This window comes from Apis cerana, linkage group LG6 (genome assembly GCF_029169275.1).
Source record: "Apis cerana isolate GH-2021 linkage group LG6, AcerK_1.0, whole genome shotgun sequence".
In the NCBI taxonomy this organism is placed as follows: Eukaryota; Metazoa; Arthropoda; class Insecta; order Hymenoptera; family Apidae; genus Apis; species Apis cerana.
In genome coordinates, this window is record NC_083857.1 from 2622430 (window position 1) to 2635951 (window position 13522).

A 13522-nucleotide genomic window follows, 5' to 3' on the forward strand; every position below is an offset into this window, starting at 1 on the left:
CCATTCGTCTTGTCTGCTCGCAGTCCACCGTAGCCCCACTGTAATACGTTGTCTCGTCCTCGAAGAAACTCTCTTCGCCTGTTTCCTATGGAGAATACTAGTATTCCCATGCCTCCTTCACGATATCTAATTCTACCTCATTCCAAAATTTGGAAAATCGATTTTCAACAAATATTTCCATGTTAAATGTCTTCTATCTTGTTATCTGAACATTGGACTAATCTGTGAGAATCTGTGATTGCAAGGTGTTGCATAGTATGACAATTGATTTTTAATCATTATTTGATTCTTGTGACTGCAAATGTTTATGCAAAATAAAATTTTTATGAATAAGGAAAAAATAGAGTAATTAGAGATATTAGAAAATTTAAATAGAATTTTATTTTATTTTTCAGTACTTATAATATTGCACAATTAGTGATAAAACTTACTTGATATTTGGTATATTTGTGGTAATTATATTGATATCAAAGGAGAAAGCAATAAACTCTATTTTATTGTTATCTTCTCGGTTATATTTTTAGAGATGTAATATATGTTAAATCATTATATATTATTAATTTTATTTTAAGTGCAGTTTGATTCAGATTCAATTAATATTTCATTTCTCGCACGTTAAAAAGCATCAATCATATTCAATATATGATAAATTCAGTAATAATAAATGATTGTAAATCAATCAGAATTAAAATCCATGTATATTCTTCAGATAACCAACGATATTATCTTATCTCGGTTAATCTGAAATATGATTAATTTCAAAACAAATTTTTCAAAATAATTCGTGCATTCATTTCAAACAACAAATCCTTTTTGGTAAATGGTATTCATAATTATGTTACATCTTTAATCTCTTTGCATTAAATTAACAACAGAATATATGTTTATCTTTAGAAATGTTACAAACAGTTAATTTTCAATCATTATTTAAATGTTTACTCAATGGAATATTATCTTAGAAAATATGAGATATTAAGATAAGATAAGTTATTTTTAATATTCATTTAATAATCATTTCCTTTAGTTTCACTGTCATTGATATTTAATAAATTTTCTTTGCTGAAATAGCGTTGAAAAATATATAGTAATATTTAATAAATAAATATATTAACACATTACATTAAATTAATTCATACAATCTTGTATAAATCTTTATCTAATGTTATTTCTAGTAATATCTATAGATCAATAACTAGAACAATAAATAAAAGATAATTATATTTACGTTGTACCAACTATTTAACTTTTGATCAATTAATTAAGTGAATATAAGATAATTATATTATACACGATTATTATTTTCCATTATACACGAAATTTGATTCTTATTAATTTTTGTTATCCGACAATGTCTATAACGTAAGAGAGAAATAGAAAATATATTAGAAAAAAGTACAAATATTTTGTAAGTATATTATTTATGTACAATTTTATTCGTTCTATAATGATCTTTCATATTTTTTTCAAGCGATATAAATATTATCAAGAGAGCAACGTAAATCTTTGATTTAAAATGAATTTTAAAATTATCATAATACAAATAATTATCATGATAAATTCGAAAACATTTTAAAAGTGATAATATAACGATAATTAAATTTGATAATTAAATTTAAACAACGCGTAATACACTTTTATTTAATCCCATTATTAATATATACCAAGAATATTAACAATTCCATTTATTTTTTAAAAATATACAATTTCCATTTATCTCATTTAATCGTTAATTATTGTTATTAAACCACAACAGATATATATAATTGTTTCTATCTTTATCAACGTATCTTCTCGAACGTAATTAAAAAAAAAAAAAAGAAAAAACAAAAAAATCATTTCAGAAATTTCGAAACCACAACGAAAAACCCGCTTTTAATCTCATACTCATTCTTTGTCACGCGTAATTAAGAAAGTAGCGTGAACGCGATTAACGACAAGGATGTAAAAATAATTGACCACGTTTGTAAACGTTTCAAAGGTGGATGGGTTCACGATTAAAACCGTGGCCGCGGTTTATGTCGCGCAGTGACCGTGAAAGGAAAGCTGCGAATACTTTGCGGTACCACAGGGGCTATCGATCAATCCGCGTTTCTATTCGGGCTTAACGCAGGAGAACGAACAGCTGAATACGAGGGGTCGAAAAGGCGCTGCACCGTGAATACCAAATAGGTTTTTGGTTACACTTGGCGGCCTGGTATACTGACCTTTTCTCTTTCCTTTTCGATAGACCCGTTCTCTATCACGGAACGCCCGTTCCGCTGCAGATTTTGTCCAACAAAAAACGTGATGTATGAACCACGGCTGCTTTGTGCCGGGCGAAATTTGAAAATTTTTATTCTTTTCTTTTATACATTCGACGTAATATAACGGAACGCAATTTTTCTTTAACATTTTGTTTAAAATTTAATTCCGTGTCTCTGGCAATTTTTCTTGAAAACTGTTCGATGTGATTTTCTTTTTTTTCCTATTTCAATTTAATGTCAACGCTTTGTGTGCGGAAGATGAAACTACAAAGGGATTTTGTTTGGTAATTTCGATACAAAGTATATTCACTGAAAATAATAAATGGAATTTCAATTATTTTTTATTAAAAATCTTAGTCCAAGGAGAAGACGTAAGGAAGAAGGTTAAGGTATGCATTTTATTTATATTTATTTCTTACAAAAAGATCATTGATAACGTTATAAAATATCATTGAAGAGAAAAGTTAATTAACTTCTTTCAAAATTTCACGCTTGTAATAAGAAATATTAAATTAAAAATTTTGATAGGCGTCCATTTCAAAATTTGTCCATCATTTTTATCCTAAAACTAGAATGCTGTTAATTTGTACACAAAATAAGGATGTCATACAAATTCTCTTTTCGTTTCTCGTTAGTCCGGAAAATAAATTAAACTTTTAACAAACTTCTTATCCTTTGGTCGTAGCCGAGTACTCTTCTCTTTGCCTCCAAAATTCTAAAAAGGCTTCATTTTAAATAAAACCATATACCGGATGTTCAAAAAAGAAACACATTCAAAATTCATATAAAGCATATCATAGTGAGTAAAACAAGAACTCGTTCAATTTCCATACATTTTTCATAATCACGCCAATTCTTTAATATCGATAAATGATATGACAAAATTGAATATAACATGCTTGCTAAAAATAAAGATCTGGAATTTTCGAAAGAATTTTTAAGAAAAAGGTGCCAATTGTACGTGAAAATGGGGCACGAGAAATATCTTCTAATATTTGAGAAGGCAATCATGCTAACATAAAATAAAAAATAATTGTAAACGAGAATTTGAATCTTCGACACGTGTTTATTAAATCTTTATTTTACTCCTCATTTAATATACACGTATGTGCGATATAAATCTTAAATCGTTTCTTTTTTTTTTTTTCCATTCAATATACACGAGAACCAGAAAAGTATATACGTCCAACGTATTCGCCGTGACGATACTAGCGACACGGAAAATATAGTTGTAAATGGTGGGAGGGTTATGGCGCCACATGCAAGAAGCATCGACGTCCCTAAAATGTCTATCGTCCTTCGTAAATCTTGGCTGCTTTGTGCGGTCGGTCGCGTGGTTATCACCGACCCTATCACTTTCTTTCGCAAATTTTAATATATAAAGCACCGTGACGATGCCGCATGAAAAATGTGCATTGTTGGGCGCTTTACGGTGCTTCCCCTTGTGCGCCACGTATCGATCACGATTTTAAAGGAAACAGGAACAAATGACGGTGTACGAGGATAATAAATGAACATTGAATAAAATATCATACGTAAGGTGAATTGTCAGATCGATGAGAAATACGAATTTAATAACTTATATCGAGAAATAACAATTACGATTTTATTATTTCTTTGGAAATTATTAAGATGTAAATTATAATATTTGAAGATGAACAAATAGTTTCGTTTGTATATTATTATTATTGGGATGAAAATTTCTTCGTTAAGAAATCTTCGTTATTTGTAACGTTTTCAAATAATATTTGTTTCATCGTTACATTAATGGAAAAATCTTGTTCAATTGTAATATTGTGTGAGAGTTACAGTTGTTATACTTTTATAGGCCACGCCTGTGCGTCATAATTTTTATCTTCAAGATGCTTTCGTGCGTCTTGCAATTCGGAATCACATTTGATGATTAGATCAATAACTTTCTATTTCTTATTTCCATTTCTTCTGGATAGTTTCTTGTTCCATTTCTTTCAACTTTGTCTTCATTTTTTATCTGTTTTAAAGTTTCTTTTGAATCTGGTTGACAATTTCTATTAATCAGAATCCTTCGCTTTGTCCTTTTTATGATTTTTTTTACCAATTTTTCTCCACCATCAGATTATTATAAACGAATCTATGTTATAGTTTGTTATAGTATTATTATAAATAAATTTGGACACGTGGAATTACCATTGAGCGAGTGAATTTTTAAAAATTTTCTTTCTATTCGATTTTCCAAAAATCCTAAATCATTTTACATTTCTCCCTCGTAAATTATTTCATCAATTTATCATTTCCAATTTTCAAGAAACATCTCTAGAAAATTATCGATCGCTCTCTGCAAACGATATTCGAAACAAAAACAGCACAACACATGATACAAGCGAAAGGAAAGAAGCACGAGGGGAAATTGGTCCGTCAGGATTCGTTTCTTCCGGAAAATTTCTTCCATCCAAGTGTAACCTTCGAAGGGAGCAACGCGCCAAAGAAATCTCGACAGTTTTGAAAATCTACTTTTTCAAACGTTACGAGCTTTACTACTTATCCCCGTGGCGAGGATCCTCCCTTTAACGGGTTAAATCTCCAAGATGGGACGAGGCTAAGATCGCGTAAAATAAGTTCTCATTCCTTGATTATTCGAGCGACACGCAACGGCCAAATTAAAACTGACACCGGTGCAAAGTTGAACAATGGAACCAGCTTTAATCGGCCGACGAAAGAAGTCACTGGCCGAGATTAACACGATTTGCACGGATGTGTGTTAACGCGTATTCTCTCCTTTGTGCTCCCAATTTTCTCTCATCTCCGTTACGCCACTTTTCGCTTCCTTATGCACCTTTTCTTCTTGCTTTCATGCTTTTTATTATTCGTGCAGTTCATACGATTTCGCCTTAAATTAGTCGCGCGTTTTCTTTCATTCTTGTTTACCCCATTTTGCATCTATATTTAGTGGATTCTTTGACAATTAATTGGTGAATCGATCAGTCGTCAGATTTTTTTTATAATTTCACGATTTCGTTCCTTTCTTGTGAAATAAAATAATTATAGAAATTTACGATTTATACTTTTGAAATTTCTTTTATTTTAATACGTCGCTCGTTATTAACGTGAAAAAGAATTTATTCGTACTGTGGTTTCAAGTTTCAAGTTTTGTGGATGATACATTAATGATATTAATTTAATTATACAGAAGAATATTAACGTTTTGATTTATTAAAATTTTCCTATACAATTTGATTTAGCAGGTTTAATCATGATAATCATGATAAAAGTAATAGTTAAATTTAATCTGCCATGATTACAATCCTTACACTTCGATGGTTAGATTATTTTTGAGTCAATTTAGTAATCAATTTAATGATTATTATAGAATGTTGGAATATTCATGAAACGCTTTTGGAAGATCGATTCTACAGACCGAAACTTAATATACGAAAATGTCAGTTTATTTATTAGATTGTAAGCGTATAAAGTTTATTAGACGAAGATGGAGTTCTATCTTCATCTTGCTTCGTTCAATTAAATTTCAAATTCTTTGTGATTCATCGTGTAATAATATCGTGTATAATTAAAATTAAATTATCTTTTATTTGCTAGCATAAATTCTTTTATCCGAATCATCTTACTTGGAGAGTTAATAGTTTCTTAAATCAAAAGAATCTAATAAAAAAGCGTTAAGTTTTAAAACTTCGAGAAAATTTAAGAATAGGGAAATCTTTACAAAAAGTTTTTAAGATTTGGAGTATATATATATAGGATGAAAATCTACTTGATTTTTAATTCAGGATAGATATTCTCACGTTACAATTAGAGAACAAGAAAAAGTAAATCAAATTTTCAAAATTCGTTTCACCACTGCGGTGAAACCGGTGACCGGAATTAAAAGCGCCGGATATCAGCCTCCAATGGATGAAAGCGCGCGATATAATCTTCTTATTGCCGCGAAATTGTTCACCTCTGTTGTTCCACACGTATAAACCGATGAATCGTGAAACGCACACGCACGATTCATCGAGCGAAGCGAAATTTATTCTTTCTGTGTCATATATCTCGTGTTGGTAAATTTTTGGTAAGAAAATTTGGAAAACAGTTGTTTGAATGTTGAACAGCGTTCCTTGTCTCACTCGATTTCGAGGGAATAATAGATTGGACAATGATAGAATCATATAGAGGAATTTGTTTCACAAGATGGCGCGTCTGATGCATTTGAAATGGAACTGATAGTTTTCGATAAAGAAAATATATTAGTAAGATGGAAGATAAAGTCTCTGGTGCATTAATAATTCACGTCCAAGAATCGAGAATAAAAATTTGGAAATAAAAATCATTCTGATTTGCAAAATAGTTAGACTTATAGTTTGATCGATATATTTCTGCCAAAATTGGAAATCATTTTAGAATTTCATGCTTTAAAGATTAGAGAGATTAGATTCTCGTTGGAATCTCTCATAAGTTTAATATTCTATAATCGAAAAGGTTTATTAACCACTTTTCAAAAACAATTTGATTTAATTCGATGGAAGAATAAAAAATGCAAATTGAATTATATATAGGGGATTAAATTATCTTTCTTGTTCTACAAATAAATTCTACTAAATCAAATCAATCATTATTACGAACCAACATCGTGATATTTTGTTGATCTCTAAAGATAAATGAAAAAGAAAATGGGATAATTTCTACATTATTGGCAATATCGGCTGATATTTTGATCGCGATCCATTTCCATAAACTCAGAACCGGTTGTTTGAAACAGCAGCTTCCGTTCAATAAATCGGCACCGGTTGTAGACGCGATGCTTCCTGTGTTCTATGAGCAATGATTAATGCACGCGGAGGTTTACCAATAAATACACGATCGTATTTAACGCGGTATTCATCGAATCGTATTGTCTGCCATCCGGAAGCGTTAGAGATATTACCACAAATTTCGAATAGCATTAACGCTATTCTCAAGCTAAAGATTCTTGCCCATATCTAATTTATGTGACTCTTGGGTTTGGATTTATCGATATAATATAATATCTGGACGTATATTCGAATCTTTTTATTTACAAAAAAAATATGAAACTTACTTTGTTTCAAAGATGATATAATTGAGTGCAAGTGGTTTCTTTTTTTTTTTTTTTACTGGTGGAAGTATAAACGATGTACGAAGATTGATTATTTTAATTAATTCCTGAGCGAATATTTTGAAAGATAGTTGCGCTCGAATAGAATATCTTATATGTGAATAGGCGATCTAATTTCCCATTTAATAACGTGATTAATTAAATTAATAATCAACATAGAAATTTTCTATATTAATGATAGATATATTAAGATAGGTATTAATAAAGTCATACAAATCATTTTCTTCCAAACCACTGACGCGATTCGATTATATTCCATTAAATGAGCGTGATTTGTGTATAAAATAATAATAAATCAATCGAATATATATGGCCTTTCGATATGATTTTTTTAAAAGACCAATAATATATTATTCAATCGTGATAAATGATCATTTAACGGGAACATTATTTTCTAAATTATTTTATTCAAGATGTTCAGCAAACGTTTTTTAGAAAACGTTGAAATAAAAATTTTGATTGAATTTTTTAAGAGAAAGAGTAGAGAGTTAAAATGGATGAAAATGGTAATTTTATGCATCATAATTTGATTCATTTCAATGATAATTTCTTTATTAATTAATTGATATAAAGATATCTTCATTTGAATAAAGAATTCAGAAACAGCGGTAAAAAAAATTAATATGATAACTTTTTAATTGTAAAAATATGTAAATAATTATTCTTTTTTAACGATTTTTAATAATTTTTACGCTATCAATTTAATCACGATATCATATCAATTTATTGAATAATATTTAAAACTTCCTAAAAAATAAACTGCTTCGTCTACTATTCATATTTCGTTCATCCTTCATTTATTTAAATAAATTTTACTAAGAATATTTGTCTCAATTCAATTTTCCAAGAAATAAAGAAGAAAATAAAGAAGGATCGTTTCCAATGTTTTCAATTTGAGATTTAATCATTCGTCGTTATCTGACGAGATTCTCGTGAAAAATTTTTAAGGGTTGAAGGGACTCGTATAAAGATTGGAGGAGCGTGCGGCTATAAATCAACGCCGAAATTTGTTAGAATATTGACTTTTGCATTATTGGTTTTTACAAGAAGAATACTCGACCAACGTTTGCATCCATACTCTATCATCTTCATTCTTTCCACCCTTGCGAATTCTTTTACGTATCAACTGCTCTCTCTCTCTCTCTCTCTCTCTCTTTTCGCTTTCTGTTTTCATATCGTTACTGTTCGCCTCGTTCAATTTCTTTTTACACTTTGTTTCTCTTCCATCCGTTTTTCAACATTCATGTTTTGCCCCCTTTTTATCTTCTTTCTCCCGTTTCATGTAGAGTTATATTTTTTTTAAATTTTTTTTTCTCTTCCTCTTTCATCTCATGATAAATGAAACTTTAATAAATACCGCTGATGTCATTTGCTATTTCACGAGATGGTCTATTAAAAGTACATTAGGAATTCATTTTTAATGTTGAAATTACGGATTCAACTCCTCTGAAATATCTCATTTCTTTTTTTTTTATATATATATATAATTTAATGTCAATTTTGGCCCTCTTCAATTTTCTTTTAAATTTTTTCAGATTTTCAAAAAATTTTTTGGAAAGCAAGATCGCTTTATTAATATTTATATAATTTTATCATTCCATTTGTCCTTAAACCAATTAATAATATCTCAATATTAATATTAATTGAAATAAGAATCAAGGTATTCAATAAAATCAAATAGATTTGAGGATATCAGAGACATGAAAATTAATGGAAATTATAACGTGTAAGCTTCCAATGCACCATCTCGTACGTTTATAACACTATCTATTCTCTAATCGTAATAAACGGTGTATACAATTATGATCATTGCAAATAAGATTTATAGACTGCAAGATCAATCGACGTGAGATAGATCAAGGATTCTCGTGTCACAGACAATAGCAAGCAATGCATTTGAGTATGTGTGGGTTGCACGCAAACAAGGGTACATGCTCTTATGACTTAATAATGTGTGACGTACACTTTGATAGTGAAATATCGAAGGGGTGAATGTGTACAGAGAGATTATAAACAGAGCAATCAAGATAAGGAAGAATATCATTTTTAACATTTTCTCAGTTGTGATTAATTGAAGAAATAAAAACATCGAATTAGAATGTAGTTTAATCATTGAATCATAGTTTAATCACAAAGATGGTACAGAAGATAGTTAATATTTGATTTATTTTTTTATTTTCACTTTTTTATCACTTTTCATTATTGATTATTACATAAATAACGTAATAATAGGATTGCAATATTAATTGCAAATGGTTAAAATTATTAAATTTTAATGTTTATAAATATAATTCTTTTTTCTTGACATCTATTATTCTTTTTTGATTAAAGTATCGATCAAAGGTAAAGAACATTCTAGCATAAAAATGTGAAACTATATGAAATTATATGACATAAAAAATTTATAAATTATTATAGTAAAATATTTGACATGTACATTCCTCATATTTTGACATTCACTCACAATTTTTGTATCGAAAGAAATATTTCGCATACTCTATAAAATTTATAATAAGTTTATGATAAAATATCTCTAAATCAATACACATTGAAGTAATACAAGTTTCTTTTATTTCTCAATAATTCTATACATTGACATTGCTCATATGTATCGTAAAGATTTTCTCGATACAAACATTGTTATTACTTTGCACAATCATTTTGAATTTCGTTGCACTCTCCTCCCTTTTATTTTTATTCTCTTTTGTGAAAATCAATATCTGTTATCACGAACTCGCTTCGAGTTCTGCTGTGATCAACAAATGTTATTAATCGCATTACGCAAAATCCTACGTTAGAAATCCCTTTATTAGAAATAATTCCCCGAATCTATTTTCTTCTGTATGATTGTGTACGACGCAACATAGAAGAAAATAAGAAGAAAAGAAGAAAAAAAAAAAAAAATGACGCGAAACATTAAAACGCTGGATTCTAAGCATCGCGTCACGATTACGTGGATCGACATTCAAGGCGAAAACGCGCCTTTTACTATCCAGCAATTAAGTGTGGTGAAACTAACGAGAGTCGAAGGCCGGATTTCAGCCGCATTAAGTCGAGTGTCACTAATAATTCCGACGGTGTGGCCGTTAACTCGTTAAAGGCCGTTAACTCGTAAAGAAAAAGAGGGAGAGAGAGGGAGAGAAAAAAGAGAGGAAAAAGTTGCAGACGCTTTTTGCTAGGTAGATTTAAAACGCGGCCAAAGCGTAATGCGATCCACCGCATCTTGTGGATGTCTCCTGTCGGCGTGCATCGATCGACTTCCGCCCGAGACACATTTCCGTCTCTTTCCATCGAACCGTTAATTAATGACCGCGATAAATTGTAGGTATCGGGTGGAAAAGCCGTGCACCGCAAGAAAAACTAATTAAACGGGCCACTTGCATTACCAACCAAGTGGTTCAGACGGAATTAGCAGAAAGGAAAATGCTCTATCGTTTTTCTTTTTTTTTTTTTTTTGCTCTTTTCAATAAGACGGCGAAGTTCACGAGATATTGTCTCTGCGTATTGTAGAGGTGAGATACTCGATTGCACGTCGACAATTATGAAACGTTGCAAATCCATTCGATGAAGATTCGAAACGAGTTAGCAGACTGTTTGTGAATTTGAGAGAAACAATTGTTGAAGAATCGTAATTTCTCATAAGTTTGGAAAATTAACATTTGGATTTTTCTAAAATTTATCGTACTGTTTGTATTTAAAATGATCAATTATGACAAAAATTGAAGAGCATTCCTCGTGGTAGATATTGATTTTCGATAAGAGAGGAAAAGAAAAAAAACAGTTGTAAAAACGAAATCCAAAATGGTTGTACGACGATAACATTTGTACCGAGTGTGTATGAGAGAGAAAATTCAGATATGTAGAAGATTTTTTTTTTACATTTTTCAGAAAAATTTAATGCAACCGTGCTCGTCAACCCTCGTAATAGGAAATCCCTACGCGTACGTTGAATGTATTAAAACTGCACTAATGTAAGATCAATATTGAACAATTTCAATCCTGGGAAATTTATGTAATGATTCAAAATTAGTAAAGATCCACGGATTTTTTTCAAAACTTGGAATCGCACAAAATATTTTAAAGTTGATATATCGATAAATTTCAAAACAACCGTAATTAAACAATTTTAACGTGAAGAAGAATAATTATAGAGAAAGAAAATAATAATGACATATTTAATGAAATAAAAAATTAATGTTAAATGACTTTCCATTAAGTAACGATAGAAATTCTAAGATTGGTGGACAAACGACGAGGAAAATTCTTATTGCATAGGATTAAAAATTTTTCAAAATCTACACAAGAGAAACCAAAACTTATCAAAATAATATCTAAAATTCTATTTCAAATCAATTGAAATCGGATCACGATGCATGACGCTTAAAATTATATTAAGAAAAAAAAAAATTGATCGACAACTAATCGATGATCGATTTTAAAATTTTCAATAAATTCTATAAAATTCATTTCGAGCGCGATGCTCTCCCTTTTAACGCGCGAATCGTTCAACCGTTCCGCAAAGTGATTTTTCATCGAAACGAGCCAGCTCGTGCGCGTAACTCGATTCATCGGCTCGTGTTTTCCTCCGGTATACATAAACATGGCAGTTTTATCATAAGTTATAAGTTGCGCTGCGCATGCGCATCAAATATCGCGCTTTCCAGTGGAACGAATCAATAATATCGCGTACGATTCGTTTATCCGTTTTTACACCTTACCCGAGTCGCGAGGACCCACGGAAATGGAATAAAGAAAAAATAAAGGGAAAAGTCCCACCGACAATCGTATAAATTCTTCACGAAGGAAGGAGTACATCATCCCGTGGATTACGCGGGAGGTTCGTCTAAAGCCAGTGGAAAAGCAAATCGACGAAAGGTAAAGGTGAGCTTTCAGTCTTCTCGAGCATTGGTGTTACAGTGGATTTATTACGTGGAATTTTCGATAAAGGAAAGTTGGAGAGGTTCGGTTGATTTCGGGAACAGAGAATAGCGAGTTGGAGTGGTGGGGGCGCGCGTGGGGTTGCCGCGCAACTTGGGAACTGGGGGATTCGGAGGAATATGAAATTGGGGAAGACAATAAGAAGTAATTTATGATTTAGAGACAAATGAATATTTTAGAATTTGAAAAGACTGGGCTTTGGAAGGATGAGAAATTGATTATTAGATTTAATTTGTTAATTTTTAGGATTTCGAAGGGGAGAAGAAATTGGAACGAAAAGTCTTTTAAAATCACGTGGATTTGAACAATTGATTGAAAGAAAAAATTACGAGTTACAATTTCTATATTTATCAATTATTCAGATTTCAAAATTGAAACGGAAAATAAAAAGATCCGTTAGATTTTGGAATTGTTAAAAAAATATTGAGAAGTTGAATAATCAGAGATTTTAAGATTAAATTATAAAGAATTCAAAATAATTCAAACGCGTTATTTTAATAATTCAAATGCTACACGTATTATAAATGAAAAAATCTCCTAAAATCTCCTTATTTTACAAAATACGACTAATTTAATCTCGAGATCGCAGTGTAATGAATTATATATAAAGCAATTTTTCAATATCATTTAAAAAGAATAAAATCTTTGTATAAAAAAATGTTTAATCTTTAATACTCCACCATACGAAATTACATTAATTGTAAAATAAAAACAGAAACTTTAAAAATTATTTTCATCTCAAAGAAATTTCACAAGAAATTCCTCTATCCGTAAAAGCATTGAGCTCCAACTATAAAGACACTTTCATTAAAATCAAAATATTCTTGCGAGACAGATACGAAGGAAATTTTTTCAACCGACTGTACACGCTGAATCTTGTTAAAGTCGGCACACGTACGATTCAATTCAACATTTCTCGCAGGATAGACGTGACTTCTAATAAATCATGGCTTCCAGAAGATCCGGTTAATCGCGGTCTTGACGCTCCGGCTGTGACGATGCACGCAGCTGTTTACCCATTCAAAGATACCGTTCGTCGGACTAGCTACTCTTCAAATGCGTCCCGTAAACGTATACTGATCTCTGCATCGCGTGAATCTCCTCTTTATACGAGACACGCGACCGTTTCACGAAAGTGTTTAATGCTCACCGTTGTAAGACACATTTGAGCCTCGTTGAAATTTGCATGTATAATATGCCGACTGATAAAAGGGACCATTGCATCGGGATCTCG

The 13522-nt window shown here is 30.8% G+C and overlaps 1 protein-coding gene across 10 annotated transcripts in view; it reads right to left on the reverse strand.

Annotated features, from left to right (window-relative positions):
• Window positions 1-13522, reverse strand: part of LOC107993497 (lachesin) — a 405235-nt gene that overhangs the window by 132269 nt on the left and 259444 nt on the right. The gene's annotated exons all lie outside the window — the stretch shown is intronic.